This window comes from Corvus kubaryi, unplaced genomic scaffold, assembly GCF_017639235.1.
Source record: "Corvus kubaryi isolate FWS band 111438036 unplaced genomic scaffold, C.kubaryi_AGA036_p1.0 126, whole genome shotgun sequence".
Lineage (NCBI taxonomy): Eukaryota > Metazoa > Chordata > Aves > Passeriformes > Corvidae > Corvus > Corvus kubaryi.
The window spans coordinates 1,564,730-1,571,787 of record NW_024580661.1 but is presented as its reverse complement, the minus strand read 5'-3'; positions in this window follow the sequence as shown (position 1 = coordinate 1,571,787).

Below are 7,058 nucleotides of genomic sequence, written 5' to 3'. Positions count from 1 at the left end.
AGGATCCCTCCCTGCCCTGCTGGGAATGCTCTTCTGTCCTGCTGCCCGCAGGATCCCATTGGCCTCCGTGGCCCCAGGACACTCTGCAGGCTCAGGGACAGCTCGGTGTCCCCCAGGACCCCCAGGACACTCTGCAGGCTCAGGGACAGCTCGGTGTCCCCCAGGACCCCCAGGACACTCTGCTGGCTCAGGGACAGCTCGGTGTCCCCCAGGATCCCCTGGATGAGATTTCCCTCATCCATCCCTCTGCCACCCACTCCACAGTGACATCAGGCATTCCCAGGACACTTCAGGAATCGTGGAATAACCTGGCTGCCCATCTGCTTGTGACCAGCTGGAGGGGCAACAGCTGAATTCTCTTCCTCGGAGGTCACTGAAGCAGTTCTCTCCTTCACCCTTCCCTCTGTCCAGCTGTCAATTTTCCTGCAGCTTGTGGAAAATTAATTAATTTGGAGAGTGCAAATCCTCCTTCAAATCTGGATGAAATTGGACATTCGGTTCAGAAATTATTCCTGACATGCGGGTGGACACTGCACCCAACTCAGTGCTGTTTCCCCAGGAAATAAACCTGAAAGCAGGACTTGTAGTGAGAACCTTATTAAAAAATAAAGGTCCTCAAGTCTTAGGAGAGCTAATTAGTACCTCACACCTGCTGGAGAACTAATTACTGATGGGCTAATTCTGACCAGGCACCTGGGAAGTGCTGGTGATGGAAGCATGGCGGGGTTGTGGTGCTGCAGGGCCGGGCAGGAGCGCTTCCCACAGGATCCATGGCTGTGGATCACAGGGCTCTGCCAAGTGCAACAAGCCCGTTCCAGCCTGTAGATAAAGCACTCACTCATGAAAAGAACTTGAATTTCCGAATTTCTGGTTCTTTTCAGGCTGCCTTTGGGATTTCAAGTTAATGAGAAATGCTGCTCTGAGATTTTTGGGGCTGTCTGAATGATCCTTGTGGGTTCCTTCCAGCTCAGGACCTATGAAGAAATCATTTTGTTTGGTTGGTTTGGGGGATTTCAGTGATCCTGTGAGATCCACGCTAACACTCCTTTCCCTGGATGCAGCCAGGAAGGGTCTGGAAATGTGTTTTACACCAAGACTGTGAAACAAACCCTTCTTTCCTCAACCTTTTCCAAAAGATAATCCTGCAGCCTTTGTTGTGACATAGAGTAGGAAAGAGAACCGTGTTCAGTTTGGGGGTTGTATTTTCCTCCTCAGTCCAGCCCCGCAGAGCTGTGTTCAACCGTAAATAAAATCTCCCCAAGGCCTCCTACCTGACCAGACCTTTTATTTTATCATTTCTATAAAAACCAAACGTTTTCTAGAGAGATGGAGAGGGATTAAACACCAGCTAAATTCACATTGCTGCTGTTGGGGGAGAAGGCAGATGTGCCAGGAGAGGCTGGGAATCCCCGAATCCCAGGATGGTGCAGGTTGGAACACACCTTAAAGCCCATCTCACCCCACCCCCTGCCGTGGACAGGGACACCTCCCACTATCCCAGACTGCTCCAAGGTCCATCCATGGGCACTTCTAAATATGCTCTATTTTTACATTTTTCGGGCAATAAAATCTAATAAATCATACGAGCACAGCTAAGTGCAAAGGTGCAGCTGCCACGGCTGAGTGGGGGCAGATTTTCCAAATTCCAGACCTTCTTCTGCTGATCGTTTGTAAAAATTTGTCTAAAATAGGGCAGAACCTTGATATTTGGGGTATCTTGATGCCTGGGGAGTCACTCATGAATGCTCCAGCTGATAGATGTGCCCTTAAATCCTGCCTGAGGAAGCTTCTTGCTTTGGCACAGAGGGAAAGGGTGGGGATTGGCCAATTAAAATCCAGCCATCTCCCAGAATTCCGTAAACTGGCACTGGATATGTTTCTCAAGGGCTGGATTTGTGCTGTAGTGGCTGAGGCCGAGCCTGTCACCTGCAGCTGGCTCAGCAGAGTGCACAACTCTGGGCTGAGCCTTCACCAGGTTTCCCTGCAGATCCCTAGGGATGCAGTGATTCCTTTGGGAGGGGGGTAGAGCTTACCAGCACGTTGGGAATCCTTGATTCCCATCTTTCCCAGCTTCTCCTACCATCCCGCCCACTTTCCCTGATAACTTTTTTCCTTTCCTTAGGGACAAACATTCCTCCCTCCCAACCCAAGCCGCTCCGTGATCCCGCGTTACTTCCTATGGAGGCTGAACCAGCAGCGCTCGGATGAATGTTTGTCACCATCCGGGAGTAAATAACTTCCACACCCCTCCCTCTAAATCCCTGAAAGGCAAATCATGCTGGCAGGAAGCACAGGAATCCAGGTGACATGTCCTGGGGGGATTTCACTGCCTAAACCCAGCAGCTTTGCTGTCTGTTCTTTTTACTCTCCTCCTTTAACCATTATGTGTTAATTTGAGGAGTCCCAGGTTGTTGGGAAGGCTGGAAAGCTGTGTCAGGACAGGAGCAGCTGCTCAAATCGCTGTGACCTCCTAATTAGTGGAGCACCCTGCTACCCCAAACTCATTTAGGACAGGGAGCTCTTCAGCTGCCTCCCCCTTGCAGCGGAGTGGGAATGGGGCTCTGGATTTGGTGGGAGCTGCACCTCGTGCCCGTGGGCTGCTCCTTCCTCCTGCCCCGTTGGAGACAGATCCCATTTGTAACCAGGATTTCCACCTTTCACTTCCCAGGAAGATGTTTTAGCCAGCGCTCTCTGCACTTTCCCAGCGGGAGAAGGACGGTGGTGGGTGTCTGTGGAAGGGCAGGAAGGGAGCAAACCCCCTCCAGGCACACCAGGGCAGGGCTGGTCCACGAGCCCGGGCTGTCCTTTGTCGTCCTGGCAGCTTCATTAGCCCGGGCAGCACAATGCCCAGCGCGGCACCCGTGTGTGTCTCTCCACCCCTGGCACAGCCCTGCCTCTCCTGGGGCACCCGTGTGTGTCTCTCCACCCCTGGCACAGCCCTGCCTCTCCTGGGGCACCCGTGTGTGTCTCTCCACCCCTGGAACAGCCCTGCCTCTCCTGGGGCACCCGTGTGTGTCCCTCCATCCCTGGCACAGCCCTGCCTCACCTTTTGGGATGAAAGGAAGGAGGAGGCAGTGCTGGAGCCAAGAATAAGAGCCAGGGATCACCACTCTCCTTCCCAATCCCTCCCACACCGCTGTCCCCGTTCGAGGTGCGTGCCCTGATGTCTCCTCAGAATTCCCATCCCCAGCCCCCATTTATTTCTGCATTTCCAGCCTGCAAGGCAAAAATGTGCAGCAGTAAATTAAACTGCTGGGAGAGACAAATATTTATCATTCTTGGTTTGGTGATGGGGTAAAGTTTTGAGCTTATCTTTCATGTTCCTCATTGAAGCCATGGTGACTGATCAGCATTAAGCATCTTGTTTGCCCCCTCTCCCCAGGACTAGCTCTGTGTAATGCTAAATCGCAGCAAAGCCTGCTCAATATTTGATATATTTAACGTGTGCACTTTCCTTTTTCGTTAAAAGAGCCTCTCACCCACATTTCTGAGAGAACAACTTGGAATGAAGCAGCTCTTTGTGAATGCTGGGAGAGTGACACTGTCTAGGTTTGATATCTGAAATGTAACACATTAAAAAATAATCATCTTTCTACCTGTGCACAATTCATCAGATTGAATAATGACCTTATTACAGTTTTCCTTTGGTGACCTTTAATGAGAGAAGAAATTCTTCCTCAGATACTAAAAATAACCACAGCAAAGCAGAGCTTCTGTGAACTTTGGTGTTATCACTCTCTCTAAAGTCTTGAAACAAAACTAAACCTCCCTCCAGCACCACAGCATTCAGCTCTGCACCATTCTCTAGAAGCATCCCATCCCTGGATCCCCAAAAATCTCCCCCAGAACCTCTGCCTGGACTTTAGCATTCCCAGGAGCACCTGCCCTGGGAGCAGCCCTGGGCCTGCTCTCATGTTCTGCTTAGTTGGGTACCATGCCCACAATCTTCTGGGAACAGAGAACAAAATCTGGAGTGGTAAGCACTAAAAAAGGTTAATTTTAGCTTGGGTGATATTCTCTATTCTTCAGGTGTTTCAGCAGAGCTCTGAAGATGAAGATTTCAACAGTTTGACTCAGGATTTTGCCCTTGCTCTTAGAAGAGCTTCGAAAGAGCCACTGCAGGGACACTTCCCTTCCCCAAATCCACACGGGAATCCAGCACAAACAACTTCCCAGCTGTTTTCCCCTCTGAGCAAAGCTTCCAGGACTTCCTGGAAGCCAAATATTGGTTAAACCCCACGGGTCTGTGAAAAGCACGGCAACTCCACAAGGAATCCCACTGCCAGAGGGCAGGGATGGATGGGATATTGGGGAGGAATTGCTCCCTGGGAGGGTGGGAAGGCCCTGGAATGGATTTCCCAGAGCAGCTGTGGCTGCCCCATGATCCCTGGCAGTGCCCAAGGCCAGGCTGGAACCACCTTTTGCAGGGTTGTTGCTCCTGCTGGGTGACTCCTGAGAGGATCAATACAATTTCATCCTGTAATGAGCAACAATCACTGCCAGACAGATAAACAACGTTCCAGTTGTCCTGGCTGCTGCCACCTCAAAAGCCTTGGTTTTTCAGCTCTGAGTGCATTACCTGAGTCTGCTCCTGTTGTTGCTACAGTTTTGATCCAGCTCCAGCTCCAGCTTTAGCCTGGGATCAGCTGGGCCCACTCAGTCCAAACAGGGAAATCACTGACACTCCCTTCTTCCAGAAATAAGGAAAAAAAGCAAAACTCCTCAGTCCTCATCAAATGGACTTCTGAGAGCCAGCTGCCTCCAAAAGTCACCTGCTGACCTGCACCGTTCTTTGGGCTTATCAAAGCTGAGGTTTATCAATGCTTTGTAATAAATGAACGAGTTCCTCAGACTAACAGTGCTAACTTAGCAACATGGAATCATGGAATGGCTTCCCTTGGAAGGGGCCTCAAAGCTCAGCTCACCCCACCCCTGCCATGGGCAGGGACACCTCCCACTGTCCCAGGCTGCTCCAAGCCCCAATGTCCAGCCTGGCCTTGGACACTGCCAGGGATCCAGGGGCAGCCCCAGCTGCTCTGGGCACCCTGTGCCAGGGCCTGCCCACCCTGCCAGGGAACAATTCCTTCCCAATATCCCATCCATCCCTGCCCTCTGGCACTGGGAAGCCATTCCCTGTGTCCTGGCCCTCCACCCCTTATAAAGAGTCTCTCTCCAGATCTCCTGTAGCTCCTTCAGGTGCTGGAAGGTCACAGTGAGGTCACCTGGGAGCTTCTCCTCTCCAGGCTGAACAATCCCAGCTCTCCCAGCCTTTCCTCCCAGCAGAGCTGCTCCATCCCCCTGCTCATCCTGGAGCCTCCTCTGGGCTCTCTCCAGCAGCTCCAGGTCCCTCCTGTGCTGGGCCCCAGGGCTGGGGCAGCTCTGCAGGTGGGGTCTCACCTGAGCAGGGCACAGGGGCAGAATCCCCCCTCCCCTGCTGCCCACGCTGGGGGCTCAGCCCAGGGCACGGGGGGGTTCTGGGTCCCAGCTCTCGCCCACAGCACCCCCAGGTCCTTCTCCAGGGCTGCTCCAGCTGCTCATCCCCTGGATTGATGCCAGGAGTTGCCCTGATCTGGGTGCAGCACCAGCACCTGGCTTGGTTAAACCCCACGAGATTCCCAAGGGTCCTTTCTGGAGCTGGTCCAGGTCCTCCTGGGTGGCCCAGTCCTTCAGGAGAGTTTTAAAGTCACCATTTCTGCAGCAGCATTTGAGGGGTGAGCAAGAGAAGGAGAGAACAAGGTGAGAACCATTTATGCCCATCCACCAGCTGGAAATTATCCCTAATTTTAACCTTCCCAGTCACACCTGGCATTTACTGGAATAAAATGCTGGAAAATGGGAAGTCACTTCCCAGTCCCTAAGAGCATCACACAGAAGGAACCTGGGGACAACCACCACTGTGCCTGTCATGCACTGGAGACTCCTGTAAATATCAAGCTGTGTTCCCTTGGAATGTGTGACACTTCCCAGGCAGCATTTCCATGGCTGTCACTGGCCCAAACCAGCCCATTCCCACTGGGAGTTTTTCCACCATTTGCTAAAAAATCACTTTTATTTTTTCTCCCCAATCACTTTTCCACTTTGCTGAGTGTTTTCCAGGGTCTGGCAGGATTCAGGCTGTGATGGGAGGATGCTGAGGTACCATGCTGGGACATTTCTGCCAGCAGACAGACACTTGTCACCCATCACAACCACGCTGCCCTTTCCCTCACTCCAAATCCTGGCTGCAGGGACTCCCCACCATTGATACAGAAATATTTTAATATTCATATTTTATTTCCCAACAGGTCCCTGATAGATCTGTGAGCCTTTCTTTATAGTAGTAAATACTTAATCAAGGGAGAAAATAGAAATATTCCATTTTCCACCTTGCTTTCCTTTTCCCCTCCCCAGTGGGAATTGCACTGCCCTTCTGCAGCCCCAAAATTCCTCATTTGGATCTTCCCTGGTGTGAAAATGTAGCAGGAGCTGTGCTAAGCCACAAAATGCTGCTTGAAGGAGTGTAGGAATTAAACCAGTGGCAGGAGGGGTGATTATCACCTTGATCCGCCAGCCAGCGAGTGCTTCTGCCACCCAGGGGAAGCTGCTCGTGCCTTGCCTCAGCCTGACAAATTTCGGTGCTTAAATAGCTGTAAATTACATCCCAAGGCACAAATCCGGAATTCTGCTCCCTGCATCCAAAGCTGTGCTAATGCCTCGCTTCCCAAAGGGAAATAAAAGGTTTTTTTTTTTACTGGATCAATCTGTGAGGTTCCTGCTGTTTGTTCTGGCTGCCAGCGCCTGCTCACGGCCTAAAGCTGGAGTTATTCATGGAATGGCATCCCCAGAAAGCAAAGGCTGGAATTCTGTATTAATTGACAGAATGACACCACCACAAAACAAAAGAGAAAAAAAATACCCCTCCCCCAACCCCCCAAATCTTGTGCACCCAAGAAAGATTTCCCCAAAGTGTTCCCAGTTTTGAAGGTTCAGCTAAAACTGAGTTAATTTTAGACAACGCAGCCCCCCATTGCTGAAAAAAAGGTGGGATTTCTGATCTCTGCACTGTGGGAGATGCTCTG